Source organism: Salvelinus alpinus, chromosome 31 (genome assembly GCF_045679555.1).
Source record: "Salvelinus alpinus chromosome 31, SLU_Salpinus.1, whole genome shotgun sequence".
In the NCBI taxonomy this organism is placed as follows: domain Eukaryota; kingdom Metazoa; phylum Chordata; class Actinopteri; order Salmoniformes; family Salmonidae; genus Salvelinus; species Salvelinus alpinus.
The window spans coordinates 38035469-38052962 of NC_092116.1; the positions used below are offsets into that span (position 1 = coordinate 38035469).

The 17494-nt window shown below is 41.5% G+C and overlaps 1 protein-coding gene and 1 long non-coding RNA gene across 3 annotated transcripts in view; both read right to left on the bottom strand.

The window, feature by feature from the left end:
• LOC139561635 (butyrophilin subfamily 3 member A2-like) overlaps positions 1–17494 on the bottom strand; it is a 1433431-nt gene that overhangs the window by 158702 nt on the left and 1257235 nt on the right. The gene's annotated exons all lie outside the window — the stretch shown is intronic.
• Positions 5921–10512, bottom strand: LOC139561647 (uncharacterized). The gene is made up of 3 exons (XR_011672175.1): positions 10383–10512; positions 9158–9199; positions 5921–6284 (listed from the first exon to the last, which is right to left on the bottom strand). It is a non-coding gene; the product is annotated as an uncharacterized lncRNA (long non-coding RNA).

A 17494-nucleotide genomic window follows, 5' to 3' on the forward strand; every position in this document is an offset into this window, starting at 1 on the left:
AATATCCAATATATCCAATAACAATAAAAACTAAAATAAGAGCAATTAAGTTTTGGAAACATCTAAAATCCAGTGACCCCCTCTCATATCATTACCAAGCCCTGCAATGCCAAGAGTTGAGCAAAGAAAATAGTCCCCTCATCCAGCTGGTCCTGGGGCTGAGTTCACAAACCTGTTCTACTAACACACTGAAGCCTCAGTCCCCTCATCCAGCTGGTCCTGGGGCTGAGTTCACAAACCTGTTCTACTAACACACTGAAGCCTCAGTCCCCTCATCCAGCTGGTCCTGGGGCTGAGTTCACAAACCTGATCTACTAACACACTGAAGCCTCAGTCCCCTCATCCAGCTGGTCCTGGGGCTGAGTTCACAAACCTGTTCTACTAACACACTGAAGCCTCAGTTCCCTCATCCAGCTGGTCCTGAGGCTGAGTTCACAAACCTGTTCTACTAACACACTGAAGCCTCAGGACCAAAACATCCAATCAATCAGAATAAACCAAATTACAACACAGTCAAAACAAAACTATATTGCTTATTGGGAAACACAAGCACAAACACAAAGCAAAATGCAGTGCTATCTGGCCCTAAATCGACAGTACACCGTGGCTAAATATTTGACCATGGTTACTGATCAAAACCTTAGAAAAACCTTGACAAAGTACAGGCTCAGTGAGCACAGCCTTGCCATTGAGAAGGGTAGACGCAGGAAAATCTGGCTCCCTGTAGAGGAAAGGCTGTGCAACCACTGCACAACAGCAGAACCTGAGACAGAGCTGAATTTCCTGACAAAATGTAAAAAATATAAAACAATTAGAGAGTGACTTTTCCCCAAATTTGAAACCCTTATTCAAGGTTTCAAAAACCTCTCTGATGAGGATAGGCTACCCGTCCTGTTGGGGGAGGACGCAGAGAGCTGTGGGTTGGCAACGCACTACATTGGTGCCTGCCATAAGTTGAGGGACAGTGTCTGACAGACCAATCAACCTGCACATGTCCTCTACTGTTTGTTATTGTTGAATGTTTGGTTATTTTGACACTTGGTTATTGTTTTTACTGCTGTTCCGTTGACAATTTTGATTCTCATTATTTTCCATATTGTAAATATCCAAAGTAAGCTTTGGCAAAATGTACATTGTTACGTCATGCCAATAAAGCAAATTGAATTGAATTGAATTGATAGACACAGAGATAGAGACAGAGAGAGAGACAGAGATAGAGAGACAGAAAGATAGAGAGACAGAGAGATAGATATTATATTATATATTATATTATATAGAGAGAGATATTATATTATATATTTTATATACATATATAATATAATATTATAATATAATATATATATATATAAATAAACGTTTCAGAACAGTAGATGTTTGAGGTTGTACAGACATGTACCCCCCCATCCCCCCCCTCCTTTTCTGCTGCAGGTCTATTTTAGTCTGTATGGAACGTACCTATCAGTCATAATGTCGGGGTCTATAAATGGATCTAACTACACATTGAACACAGAGACCTGTTGGGGTGAATAACCACAACCCTGTCAGTCCATCTCTTTACTTCTCCTTTCTCTCCCTCCTTCACTTTTCACACCAACGCACTTATCTTTAGACGCCGTGTTTTGACCACCATCAACAGCATCAGCAACAGAGAGGTGAGAAGTTTCCACAACAGAGTTAGAGTCAGTTTATCATGACTGACTGGATCTATCAACAACAAGAGTTAGTATATCATGAGAACATACAGACACCACTAACTGGAACTATTTTACTATAATTTCATTGTGTGTTTATCTTGAGCAACACCAGTTTATGGTTGCCAACTTGCCAAATAAAGCTTCCAAGACCTGGAGGTTCTTTGTGTTGTATCCTGATTTAAACAATAGATGGCAGTGCTCCATGTGTTGTATCCTGATCTGTCCACTAGATGGCAGTGTTCCATGAGTTGTATCCTGATTTGTCCACTAGATGGCAGTTCTCCATGTGTTGTATCCTGATTTGTCCACTAGATGGCAGTGCTCCATGTGTCCACTAGATGGCAGTGCTCCATGTGTTGTATCCTGATCTGTCCACTAGGTGGCAGTGTTCTGTGTGTTGTATCCTGATTTGTCCACTAGATGGCAGTGTAGTAGTACAGGTTAGACCAGGTATTTGTACATGTAGGTAGGTGTAAAGTGACTATGATATATAGATAATAAACAGTAGTACAAGTTAGACCAGGTATTTTATACTGTAGGTAGGGGTAAAGTGATTATGATATAGATAATAAACAGTAGTACAGGTTAGAGGTAATGTGTACATGTACGTAGGGGTAAAGTGACTATTCATAGATAATAAACAGTGAATAGCAGCAGCGCAAAAACAAATGTAATTGTCCGGGTGGCCATTTTATACATTTTTCAGCAGTCTTATGGCTTGGGGGTAAAAGCTGTTAAGGAGCCTTTGGGACCCAGACTTTGCGCTCCGGTACCGCTTACCGTGTGGTAGCAGGGAGGACAGTCTATGACTTGATGACTGGAGTCTCTGACCATTTTTTGGGCCTTCCTCTGACAACGCCTGGTATAGAGGTCCCTGATGGCAGGAAGCTTGCCTCCAGTGATGTACTGGGCCGTACGCACTACCCTCTGTAGTGCCTTGCGGTCGGAGGCCGATCAGCTTCCATACCAGGCGGTGATGCAACCGGTCAGGATGCTCTCGATGGTTAAGCTGTAGAACTTTATGAGGATCTGGGGACCCATGCCAAATCTTTTCAGTCTCCTGAGGGGGAAAAGCTATTGTCATGCCCTCTTGATGACTGTCTTGGTGTGTTAGGACCTTACAGTTTGTTGGTGATGTGGACACCAAGGAACTTGAAACTCCTTGTCCACGATCATCTCCTTTGTCTTGATCACATTGAAGGAGGTTGTTGTCCTGGCACCACACTGCAGGTCTCTGACCTCCTCCCTATAGGCTGTCTCATCGTTGAAGGAGAGGTTGTTGTCCTGGTACCACCCTGCCAGGTCTCTGACCTCCTCCCTATAGGCTGTCTCATCGTTGAGGGAGAGGTTGTTGTCCTGGCACCACACTGCAGGTCTCTGACCTCCTCCCTATAGGCTGTCTCATCGTTGAGGGAGAGGTTGTTGTCCTGGCACCACACTGCAGGTCTCTGACCTCCTCCCTATAGGCTGTCTCATCGTTGAGGGAGAGGTTGTTGTCCTGGCACCACACTGCAGGTCTCTGACCTCCTCCCTATAGGCTGTCTCATCGTTGAGGGAGAGGTTGTTGTCCTGGCACCACACTGTCAGGTCTCTGACCTCCTCCCTATAGGCTGTCTCATCGTTGAGGGAGAGGTTGTTGTCCTGGCACCACACTGCAGGTCTCTGACCTCCTCCCTATAGGCCGTCTCATGGTTGTCGGTGATCAGGCCTACCACCGTTGTGTCGTCAGCAAACTTAATGATGGTGGTTAGGGGACCGTAAAACGGCAGCCATTCTCCTCTCCTCTCCTGACACCGACAACAATGTCTGCTCAGTGTTTATGGAAACAGTGTTGATTGTTTTGTTGTGACAAGGTATGGGTGGTATACAGAATATAGCCCTATTTGGTAAAAGACCAACTCCATATTATGGAAAGAACAGCTCAAATAAGCAAAAAGAAACAACAGTCCATCATTACTTTAAGACATGAAGGCCAGTCAATAAAACCACATACAAACATGGTCTCTTTGTTTGTCTTAAGGCAGCTCCAGAATGCAGGTGTTTCAGCCTAGCTCAGTGCTTTCTGTGGTGGTGGGGCAGCCTAGCTCAGTGCTTTCTGTGGTGGTGGGGCAGCCAGCAGAACATAGGATATTACATTACATTCTACATTATACGTAGAATGTTCTGTAGTTGCGACGTGATTAGCTCAGTGTTCTGTCACTCATGGTGACACAACGTCACCGCAAAATCTACAGAGAGCTAGAAAGTTCAAGCCTCTTGGGTGCTGCCATAGATTTACATTAGAAGTGGCCATCCAAGAAGGCTCAAGGTCATTGACCACAGATAAAATTACATCAAATCACGTTATATCTACCGTAGCTTTGATTGGACTGATCATTTCAACATCATACTTTCAAAATCTAATTCCAATTCGGGAACTATGGCCTCTTTCTAGAGCTCTGACCTGAAGATAACTTACGTCATGATTCGACCTTGTCTTTTTTCAGAGTTCCCAGTTGTCTTCAAAGCACCATAAATCCAGAGAAAGACAGGTATGAAAATTTGCCCACAAGAAGGATTGCCATGCCACCCCCAAAAATGTTTTTGTATGCTACTGCATAAATGATGTAATATGCCAGGTAGGTATGTATACTGTAGCTAAGAAAGTAATATTAAGTGTATGTTGGGTAGTAAGCTGTTAGTAGCCCATGTTCCTCACCCAAATAATTTGGTCCCTTTCCGCATCATAATTTAGCCTACTGTTCTGACTTGGTGGTGCACATGTAGCCTATAGCCTGTTTTAGAGAAATGCCATCATCAAATATTGTAAGAGCTTTCATTGTCTGCTTATATGCCCCCTTTATTTATCCTACAGTTCTGATTTGGTGTTCAAGGAGAACACTAAGAACAGCCCATGTTCTGGATTCTGTCGCTGTACATTTCAAAGTGCTGAACAGATAGTTATATTGACTACGGACTTCTCAGCTTACTCATTGTCTTAATCAAAATTACCACTGCCTCTTATCCACTCATCGTTCCCTTATGCCATAGTTTGTTCATCTCAATTGTCCGTAGAAACCACATTTGTTTAAACAAGTCAGCCATATCAGCTGTGTTTTTAAAACGGCAGTAAATGAGGCTGAATGAACTGTTTTGCTGTCAGACAAGGCTCCTCTGAGGCTCAGGGGTAGCGGAGGTAAGGAGTCACTCCATGGTGCTGAAAAGAAGGCTCTGCTGTTGGGACAGCTTTATGTAGGCACTAATAGTTTGTGGACACCGTTTGTCACCATTATAGTGCAGTTAATGTTTTGTTTAGTGTTGTGTTGTGTAGTGGCTTTGTTGGCATGAAGAAGAAAAAAAGTACCTTGACCCACCAAGATTTACAGCTAAAATGGCCACTGGGCAACAAGTAGGCTGTAGTAAATATTTCATTTACAACAACTTGGGATGTGCCAAGAACATTGATCATATGAAATAAATGTGACTTTCACAGTCAGTTGTTGACTAGATAGTTGTGAGCAGTATGGCAGAAATGACTGAGGACTGTAGGGGAAACATGGAATGGAGTATTTAGAAGATACTCAAGGCCCTGGGGGCTGTAGGGGAAACCCTGAATGGAGTATTTAGAAGATACTCAAGGCCCTGGGGGCTGTAGGGGGAACCTGGAATGGAGTATTTAGAAGATACTCAAGGCCCTGGAGGCTGTAGAGGAAACCTGGAATGGAGTATTTAGAAGATACTTAAGGCCCTGGGGGCTGTAGGGGAAACCTGGAATGGAGTATTTAGAAGATACTCAAGGCCCTGGGGGCTGTAGGGGAAACCTGGAATGGAGTATTTAGAAGATACTCAAGGCCCTGGGGGCTGTAGGGGAAACCTGGAATGGAGCTTTTAGAAGATACTCAAGGCCCTGGGGGCTGTAGGGGAAACCTGGAATGGAGTATTTAGAAGATACTCAAGGCCCTGGGGGCTGTAGGGGAAACCTGGAATGGAGTATTTAGAAGATAATTAAAGGGAAGTGAATGAATTAAAAAATTGAGTTGTTTTGATGTCATTCAGAACAGATTAAAAAACAGGCTACATGGTTGAGGAAAATCATTTATTTAATTCTATATGATACAAAGACAAAAGCAATATCTTACCAGGATGATTAATAAAAAAAAAATGGTTTTGCACAAAACCACAATAAAACAATAGGCCTACATTAGTTATGTTTAAATCAAATAATGATGACATTATACTGAACCTGTAACAATAATGACTGAACCTCAACATCTATCAGTTGATCTGTATAGACATGAAAAGTGAAGGCATTTACAATGTATCAACCATAATGCTATACAGTATATGACCAGTATATGACTGATGTTAAAGCTGCTGAATGAATAATACAACACACATTATATTAAAACACATTCCAATCAGAATAATACATGTATCAGTTAATAGATCACATTTGATCAAATGCCACTATTGTTCCAGCAGGTGGAGCTACAATGTAACAACATACAGCATTGTGACTCACAGTTCTATATTAGAATTCCATGAGTTCCATTCTGATGGTTGTTATGGTGATCAGGTGATCTCAGCCTCCCTCTTCTTCAACATGATCACCTGTTCAACACAGAAGTAGTTCATCAGTGTGGCCATGTATTTACTTATCCAATACAGAACCACTTAGAAATGTAAATCATATCAGATGATTTACTAGTCAATACTGTGCTACTTAGAATCCTATCAAATTACTTCCAATGAGGCTCCTGCTTATGTCCAGTTCTCCCTTATCAATACCAGGGCTATGTACTAATTATCAATACCAGGGCTATTTACTAATTATCAATACCAGGGCAATTTACTCCTTATCAATACCTGTGCTATTTACTCTCCTCATCAATACCAGGGCTATTTACTCTCCTCATCAATACCAGGGCTATTTACTCTCCTCATCAATACCAGGGATATTTACTCTTTATCAATAACTGGGATATTTACTCTCCTCATCAATACCAGGGATATTTACTCCTCAACAATACCAGGGCTATTTACTCTCCTCATCAATACCAGGGATATTTACTCTCCTCATCAATACCAGGGCTATTTACTCTCCTCATCAATACCAGGGATATTTACTCCTCAACAATACCAGGGCTATTTACTCTCCTCATCAATACCAGGGATATTTACTCTTTATCAATAACTGTGCTATTTACTCTCCTCATCAATACCAGGGATATTTACTCTCCTCATCAATACCAGGGCTATTTACTCTCCTCATCAATACCTGGGATATTTACTCCTCAACAATACCTGTGCTATTTACTCTCCTCATCAATACCAGGGATATTTACTCCTCAACAATACCTGTGCTATTTACTCTCCTCATCAATACCAGGGATATTTACTCCTCAACAATACCTGTGCTATTTACTCTCCTCATCAATACCTGGGATATTTACTCCTCAACAATACCTGTGCTATTTACTCTCCTCATCAATACCAGGGATATTTACTCTCCTCATCAATACCAGGGATATTTACTCTTTATCAATACCAGGGCTATTTACTCTCCTCATCAATACCAGGGATATTTACTCTTTATCAATAACTGTGCTATTTACTCTCCTCATCAATACCAGGGATATTTACTCTTTATCAATACCAGGGCTATTTACTCTCCTCATCAATACCAGGGATATTTACTCTCCTCATCAATACCAGGGATATTTACTCTTTATCAATACCAGGGCTATTTACTCTCCTCATCAATACCAGGGATATTTACTCTTTATCAATAACTGTGCTATTTACTCTCCTCATCAATACCAGGGATATTTACTCTTTATCAATACCAGGGCTATTTACTCTCCTCATCAATACCAGGGATATTTACTCTCCTCATCAATACCAGGGATATTTACTCTCCTCATCAATACCAGGGCTATTTACTCTCCTCATCAATACCAGGGCTATTTACTCTCCTCATCAATACCAGGGCTATTTACTCTCCTCATCAATACCAGGGATATTTACTCTTTATCAATAACTGGGATATTTACTCTCCTCATCAATACCAGGGATATTTACTCCTCAACAATACCAGGGCTATTTACTCTCCTCATCAATACCAGGGATATTTACTCTCCTCATCAATACCAGGGCTATTTACTCTCCTCATCAATACCAGGGATATTTACTCCTCAACAATACCAGGGCTATTTACTCTCCTCATCAATACCAGGGATATTTACTCTTTATCAATAACTGTGCTATTTACCCTCCTCATCAATACCAGGGATATTTACTCTCCTCATCAATACCAGGGCTATTTACTCTCCTCATCAATACCTGGGATATTTACTCCTCAACAATACCTGTGCTATTTACTCTCCTCATCAATACCAGGGATATTTACTCCTCAACAATACCTGTGCTATTTACTCTCCTCATCAATACCAGGGATATTTACTCCTCAACAATACCTGTGCTATTTACTCTCCTCATCAATACCTGGGATATTTACTCCTCAACAATACCTGTGCTATTTACTCTCCTCATCAATACCAGGGATATTTACTCTCCTCATCAATACCAGGGATATTTACTCTTTATCAATACCAGGGCTATTTACTCTCCTCATCAATACCAGGGATATTTACTCTTTATCAATAACTGTGCTATTTACTCTCCTCATCAATACCAGGGATATTTACTCTTTATCAATACCAGGGCTATTTACTCTCCTCATCAATACCAGGGATATTTACTCTCCTCATCAATACCAGGGATATTTACTCTTCTCATCAATACCAGGGCTATTTACTCTCCTCATCAATACCAGGGCTATTTACTCTCCTCATCAATACCAGGGATATTTACTCTCCTCATCAATACCAGGGATATTTACTCTTCATCAATACCAGGGCTATTTACTCTCCTCATCAATACCAGGGATATTTACTCTCCTCATCAATACCAGGGCTATTTATTCTCCTCATCAATACCAGGGATATTTACTCTCCCCATCAATACCAGGGCTATTTACTCTCCTCATCAATACCAGGGCTATTTACTCTCCTCATCAATACCAGGGATATTTACTCTCCTCATCAATACCAGGGCTATTTACTCTCCTCATCAATACCAGGGCTATTTACTCTCCTCATCAATACCAGGGGTATTTACTCTCCTCATCAATACCAGGGATATTTACTCTTTATCAATAACTGGGCTATTTACTCCTAAATGCATGAATTCATATCAGTTACATTACATATTGTGATAGTTGACTCTAATCCATTCTACTTTCTACTTCTACTAAGAGGTAATATAATATAGTACACACTGTGTTCAGAATACCATATTGTGGTAGTTGACTCTAATCCATCATACTATCTACTTCTACTAAGAGGTACATAATATAGTACACACTGTGTTCAGAAAACCATATTGTGCCGCTGCAGATGTTGTGATGTAAGGTAGAAACTCACCTAATTGGTCTTGGTGTGTCTTCCTGGGTACCCTGGTTTCACCTAAACAGACAGTTATCAACACTTTACAACATGGTTCAATCAGAGCTACAGTTATCAACACTTTACAACATGGTTCAATCAGCGCTACAGTTATCAACACTTTACAACATGGTTCAATCAGAGATACAGTTATCAACACTTTACAACATGGTTCAATCAGAGATACAGTTATCAACACTTTACAACATGGTTCAATCAGAGCTACAGTTATCAACACTTTACAACATGGTTCAATCAGAGATACAGTTATCAACACTTTACAACATGGTTCAATCAGAGATACAGTTATCAACACTTTACAACATGGTTCAATCAGAGATACAGTTATCACCACTTTACAACATGGTTCAATCAGAGCTACATTTAAACACTTTACAACATGGTTCAATCAGAGCTACAGTTATCAACACTTTACAACATGGTTCAATCAGAGATACAGTTAAACACTTTACAACATGGTTCAATCAGAGCTACAGTTATCAACACTTTACAACATGGTTCAATCAGAGGAAGTTATTAACACTTTACAACATGGTTCAATCAGAGATACAGTTATCAACACTTTACAACATGGTTCAATCAGAGCTACAGTTATCAACACATTACAACATGGTTCAATCAGAGCTACAGTTATCAACACATTACAACATGGTTCAATCAGAGCTACAGTTATCAACACATTACAACATGGTTCAATCAGAGCTACAGTTATCAACACATTACAACATGGTTCAATCAGAGCTACAGTTATCAACACATTACAACATGGTTCAATCAGAGCTACAGTTATCAACACATTACACCATGGTTCAATCAGAGCTACAGTTATCAACACTTTACAAATGGTTCAATCAGAGATACAGTTATCAACACTTTACAACATGGTTCAATCAGAGATACAGTTATCAACACTTTACAACATGGTTCAATCAGAGATACAGTTATCAACACTTTACAACATGGTTCAATCAGAGATACAGTTATCAACACTTTACCACATGGTTCAATCAGAGATACAGTTATCAACACTTTACAACATGGTTCAATCAGAGCCAGTTATCAACACTTTACAACATGGTTCAATCAGAATTAGTGCAGTATTGTCAGTCATTGTGATATACTTCTGATTTACAGCAGGTATTCTGTTGGATTGAGGTGATCCTGTATAAACCCAGGATCTCACCTTGAGTCGTGCTCCTGCAGCATTTCACCAGCAGTATGATGGTCACCAGCAGGTAGGGAGACCCCACCAGTAGACTACACAGCAGCCTGGGTAGAGACATGGACAACACTGGGACTGCTGGAGATGGAATGGGAGACCAGCAGTTGGAGAAAGAAAACAACTGGAGATGGTGCTGGAGGGACATGGACAACACTGGAGATGGTGCTGTAGAGACATGGACAACACTGGAGATGGTGCTGGAGAGAGACATGGACAACACTGGAGATGGTGCTGGAGGGACATGGACAACACTGGAGATGGTGCTGGAGAGACATGGACAACACTGGAGATGGTGCTGGAGAGACATGGACAACACTGGAGATGGTGCTGGAGAGACATGGACAACACTGGAGATGGTGCTGGGTAGAGACATGGACAACACTGGAGATGGTGCTGGAGAGACATGGACAACACTGGGATGGTGATGGAGAGAGACATGGACAACACTGGAGATGGTGATGGGGAGAGACATGGACAACACTGGAGATGGTGATGGAGAGAGACATGGACAACACTGGAGATGGTGCTGGAGAGACATGGACAACACTGGGATGGTGATGGAGAGAGACATGGACAACACTGGAGATGGTGATGGAGAGAGACATGGACAACACTGGAGATGGTGATGGAGAGAGACATGGACAACACTGGAGATGGTGATGGGTAGAGACGTGGACAACACTGGAGATGGTGATGGAGAGAGACATGGACAACACTGGAGATGGTGCTGGAGAGACATGGACAACACTGGAGATGGTGCTGGAGAGACATGGACAACACTGGAGATGGTGCTGGAGAGACATGGACAACACTGGAGATGGTGCTGGAGAGACATGGACACCACTGGAGATGGTGCTGGGTAGAGACATGGACAACACTGGAGATGGTGCTGGAGAGACATGGACAACACTGGGATGGTGATGGAGAGAGACATGGACAACACTGGAGATGGTGATGGAGAGAGACATGGACAACACTGGAGATGGTGATGGAGAGAGACATGGACAACACTGGAGATGGTGCTGGAGAGACATGGACAACACTGGGATGGTGATGGAGAGAGACATGGACAACACTGGAGATGGTGATGGAGAGAGACATGGACAACACTGGAGATGGTGATGGAGAGAGACATGGACAACACTGGAGATGGTGATGGGTAGAGACATGGACAACACTGGAGATGGTGATGGAGAGAGACATGGACAACACTGGAGATGGTGCTGGAGAGACATGGACAACACTGGAGATGGTGCTGGAGAGACATGGACAACACTGGAGATGGTGCTGGAGAGACATGGACAACACTGGAGATGGTGCTGGAGAGACATGGACAACACTGGAGATGGTGCTGGAGAGACATGGACAACACTGGAGCTGGTGCTGGGTAGAGACATGGACAACACTGGAGATGGTGCTGGAGAGAGACATGGACAACACTGGGATGGTGATGGAGAGAGACATGGACAACACTGGAGATGGTGATGGAGTGAGACATGGACAACACTGGAGATGGTGCTGGAGAGACATGGACAACACTGGGATGGTGATGGAGAGAGACATGGACAACACTGGAGATGGTGATGGAGAGAGACATGGACAACACTGGAGATGGTGCTGGAGAGAGACATGGACAACACTGGAGATGGTGATGGGTAGAGACATGGACAACAGTGGAGATGGTGATGGGTAGAGACATGGACAACAGTGGAGATGGTGATGGGTAGAGACATGGACAACACTGGAGATGGTGCTGGAGAGAGACATGGACAACACTGGAGATGGTGATGGGTAGAGACATGGACAACACTGGAGATGGTGCTGGAGAGAGACATGGACAACACTGGAGATGGTGATGGGTAGAGACATGGACAACACTGGAAATGGTGCTGGAGAGAGACATGGACAACACTGGAGATGGTGATGGGTAGAGACATGGACAACACTGGAGATGGTGCTGGAGAGAGACATGGACAACACCGGAGATGGTGATGGAGAGAGAAATGGACAACACTGGAGATGGTGCTGGAGAGAGACATGGACAACACTGGAGATGGTGATGGAGAGAGACATGGACAACACTGGAGATGGTGCTGGAGAGAGACATGGACAACACTGGAGATGGTGATGGAGAGAGACATGGACAACACTGGAGATGGTGCTGGAGAGAGACATGGACAACACTGGAGATGGTGATGGAGAGAGAAATGGACAACACTGGAGATGGTGCTGGAGAGAGACATGGACAACACTGGAGATGGTGATGGAGAGAGACATGGACAACACTGTAGATGGTGCTGGAGAGAGACATGGACAACACTGGAGATGGTGATGGAGAGAGAAATGGACAACACTGGAGACGGTGATGGGTAGAGACATGGACAACACTGGAGATGGTGATGGGCAGAGACATGGACAACACTGGAGAAGGTGATGGAGAGAGACATGGACAACACTGGAGATGGTGATGGAGAGACATGGACAACACTGGAGATGGTGCTGGAGAGAGACATGGACAACACTGGAGATGGTGATGGGTAGAGACATGGACAACACTGGAGATGGTGATGGGTAGAGACATGGACAACACTGGAGATGGTGATGGGTAGAGACATGGACAACACTGGAAATGGTGCTGGAGAGAGACATGGACAACACTGGAGATGGTGCTGGAGAGAGACATGGACAACACTGGAGATGGTGATGGGTAGAGACATGGACAACACTGGAGATGGTGATGGGTAGAGACATGGACAACACTGGAGATGGTGATGGAGAGACATGGACAACACTGGAGATGGTGATGGAGAGAGACATGGACAACACTGGAGATGGTGATGGGTAGAGACATGGACAACACTGGAGATGGTGCTGGAGAGACATGGACAACACTGGAGATGGTAACGGCGAGAGACATGGACAACACTGGAGATGGTGCTGGAGAGAGACATGGATAACACTGGAGATGGTGATGAGAGAGGCATGGACAACACTGGAGATGGTGATGGGTAGAGACATGGACAACACTGGAGATGGTGATGGGTAGAGACATGGACAACACTGGAGATGGTGATGGAGAGAGACATCGACAACACTGGAGATGGTAACGGAGAGAGACATGGACAACACTGGAGATGGTGCTGGAGAGAGACATGGATAACACTGGAGATGGTGATGAGAGAGGCATGGACAACACTGGAGATGGTGCCGGAGAGAGACATGGACAACACTGGAGATGGTGATGGGTAGAGACATGGACAACACTGGAGATGGTGCTGGAGAGAGACATGGACAACACTGGAGATGGTGATGGGTAGAGACATGGACAACACTGGGGATGGTGCTGGAGAGAGACATGGACAACACTGGAGATGGTGATGGGTAGAGACATGGACAACACTGGAGATGGTGCTGGAGAGAGACATGGACAACACTGGAGATGGTGATGGGTAGAGACATGGACAACACTGGAGATGGTGATGGAGAGAGACATGGACAACACTGGAGATGGTGCTGGAGAGAGACATGGACAACACTGGAGAGGGTGATGGGTAGAGACACAAATTGAAAACTCTTCAGAGATAGATGGGAGGGGTTGAGGGTACTTGAAACAAACAAAAGATAACAATTGTAAAATATAGAGTGACCGTAAAATGTATATAGTGTGTATAAGCTGGAAGGAGAAGAAGTGTTGTTGTCCATTAGTTTACTTCAATTAGGGGAGGGGTGGTAGGGTTAGGAGAAAATAATAAAGGAAAATATACAACAAATATATATGTGGGGGATTGAAAATGATAAATACATTGACAGAAGCCACATTCTATCTGCAATATTAAAGCTGAGAAACAGAAGAACACACTGAGTGTGAAACTGCTCAAGGGCACTTTGACACAACCCCCCATATAGCACTGGTGGCTGTGAAACTCTCCTGCTCAAGGGCACTTTGACACCTCTCACTTCACACCTCAGTGCTAATAGAAGTTGCAACCAGATCTGTTCTGTCCTAGCAAGCTTGGTAGCCTTAACTTAGTATTCAGTCCTTATAAGATCAAATGTATCATTGTAATGTATTCTTCTTGGATTTTAAAAGTAACTTCAGACTAAACATTACTCAATCAGTTCTAGGTTCAGGTTGGATGGTGTTTTTAGGTTTCTGTTGTGCTTCATTTGCTAGTCGTTGGTTTGTCAGAGCAAGTTTATCGAACTTTAAATAAAAAAAATTGTAAAAACATGTTGAAAAATTCAAGAACTCATCTGCTCAATTTAATTTAATTAAAGGGGCTTTGTTGAACCATATGTTTACATTGCCAAAGCAAGTGAAATAGACAAACAAAAGTGAAATAAACAATAAAAAATGTACAATAAACATTAGGAGTTAAAAAAGAATAAAGACATTTCAAATGTAATTTTATATGCAAATGGTAAAAATAAATAAACATAAATATGGGTTGTAGTCCACCTCAATATGCACATAGATAGTCTTCTCTTGAGAGCCAGGCAGCCTTTCTCAATAGCAAGGTTATGCTCACAAGTCTGTACATAGTCAAAGCTTTCCTTAATATTGGGTTGGGTCTAATTGTGTTGCTGTCCTGGGGATCTGTGGGGTCTGTTTGTGTTTGTGAACAGAGCCCCAGGGACAGCTTGCTTAGAGGACTCTTCTCTAGGTTAATCTCTCTGTAGGTGATGGCTTTGTTAGGGAAGGTTTGAGAATTGCTTCCTTTTAAGGTGGTTGTAGAATTTAACGTCTCTTTTCTGGATTTTGAAAAATGCCTGTGAATTGGCCTAATTCTGCTCTGCATGCATTATTTGTTGTTTTACGTTGTACACAGAGGATGTTTTTGCAGAATTCTGCATGCAGAGTCTCAATTTGATGTTTGTCCCATTTTGTTAATTCTTGGTTGGTGAGCGGACCCGAGACCTCGCACTCGCTCTCTGTCTATCTCTCTCTGTGTGTGTCTCCCTGTCTGTCTGGCTCTCTTCTCCATGTCTTTCTCTGTCTCTATTTAACTAGGCAAGTCAGTTAAGAACAAATTCTTATTTACAATGACGGCCTAGGAACAGTGGGTTAACTGCCTTGTTCAGGGGCAGAACGAAATATTTGTACCTTCTCAGCTCGGGGATTCAATCTTGCAACCTTTAAGTTACTAGTCCAATGCTCTCACCACTAGGCTACCTGCAATGCCTCTCTGTCTCTGTCTCTGTCTCTATCTCTCTTCTCTCTCCGTGTCTCTGTTTATCTCTATATCTCCCTATCTCTCCATCTCTCTCTCACTGTTACTCTCAGTCTCTCTTTCTCTGTCTCTCTGTGTATCTCTTCTCTCTAGGCCCACTCCATATGTCACACACATCTTTCACACCTCTCAGTCCTCAGCAGAGAGGAAGTAGAGATGGGTAGAGAGCAGAAGTGGTCACTAGAGTTTAGAGAGAGTTAGTGATCAGCACGTTGAGATGGAACGGACCTGTCTTCTACTCTGTTGAATATTATCTAAATGGTTTAACATATATACAGTTTAATATATATATATATATGGTTCAAAGTCTAGATATCAATTTAAAATCTGTAAGGTTTAATACATGTGTAGTTTAATATCTGTATGGTTTAATATCTGAATGGTTTAATGTCAACATAATTTAATATATGTATATTTTAATATCTATAAGGTTTAATATCTGTATGGTTTAATGTCTATATGGTTTAATATCTGTATAGTTTCATATCTGTACGGTTTAATAAATGTGTAGTTTAACATCTGTCTAATTCTCTGTGAGTTGAAAAATATCTATCTATGTTTTAATATCATTATTGTTTCATATCTGTACAGTTAAATATCAATATGTTAAAATCTGTTTGGTTTAATATCTATACAGTTTAATATACAGTATGTATGGTTAACTATCTATATAATTTAATATCTATATGGTTTAACATATATATGGTTCATTTAATATATGGTTTAATATCTGTATGGTTTAATATATATATGGTTTAATATCTATATAATTTAATATCTATATGGTTTAGTATATATATGGTTTAATATCTATATAGTTTAATATCTATATAGTTTGATATCTTTATAGTTGAATATCTATATGGTTTAATATCTATATGGTTTAATATCTTAAAGTTGAATATCTATATGGTTTAATATCTATATAGTTTAATATCTATATGGTTTAATATCTATATGGTTTAATATCTATATATGGTTTAATATCTATATGGTTTAATATCTATATAGTTTAATATCTATATGGTTTAATATCTATCTGGTTTAATATCTATCTGGTTTAATATCTATCTGGTTTAATCTTTATATGGTTTGATATCTATATAGTATAAAATATATATAGTTTAATGGTTGTATAGTTTTATATTTATATAGTTTAATATCTATATAGTTGATATCTATATTTTTTATATCTACGTGGTTTAATGCAGTTGAAGTCGGAAGTTTACATACACTTAGGTTGGAGTCATTAAAAGTCGTTTTTCAAACACTCCACAAATTTCTTGTTAACAAAATATAGTTTTAGTAAGTCGGTTAGGACATCTACTTTGCCCATGACACTAGTAATTTTTCAACAAATGCTTACAGACAGACTATTTCACTTATTATTCACTGCATCACAATTCCAGTGGGTCAGAAGATAACATAAACTAAGTTGACTGTGCCTTTGAACAGCTTGGAAAATTCCAGAAAATTAGGTCATGGCTTTAGAAACTTCTGTTAGGCTAATTGACATATTTTGAGTCAATTGGAGGTGTACCTGTGGATGTATTTCAAGGCCTACCTTCAAACTTAGTGCTTCTTTGCTTGACATCATGGGAAAATCAAAAGAAATCAGCCAAGACCTCTGGTTCATCCTTGGGAGCAATTTCCAAACGCCTGAAGGTACCACGTTCATATGTACAAACAATAGTATGCAAGTATAAACACCATGGGACCACGCAGCCGTCATACCGCTCAGGAAGGAGACGCGTTCTGTCTCCTTGAGATGAACAGACAGCAAAGGACCTTGTGAAGATGCTGGAGGAAACAGGTACAAAAGTATCTATATCCACAGTAAAA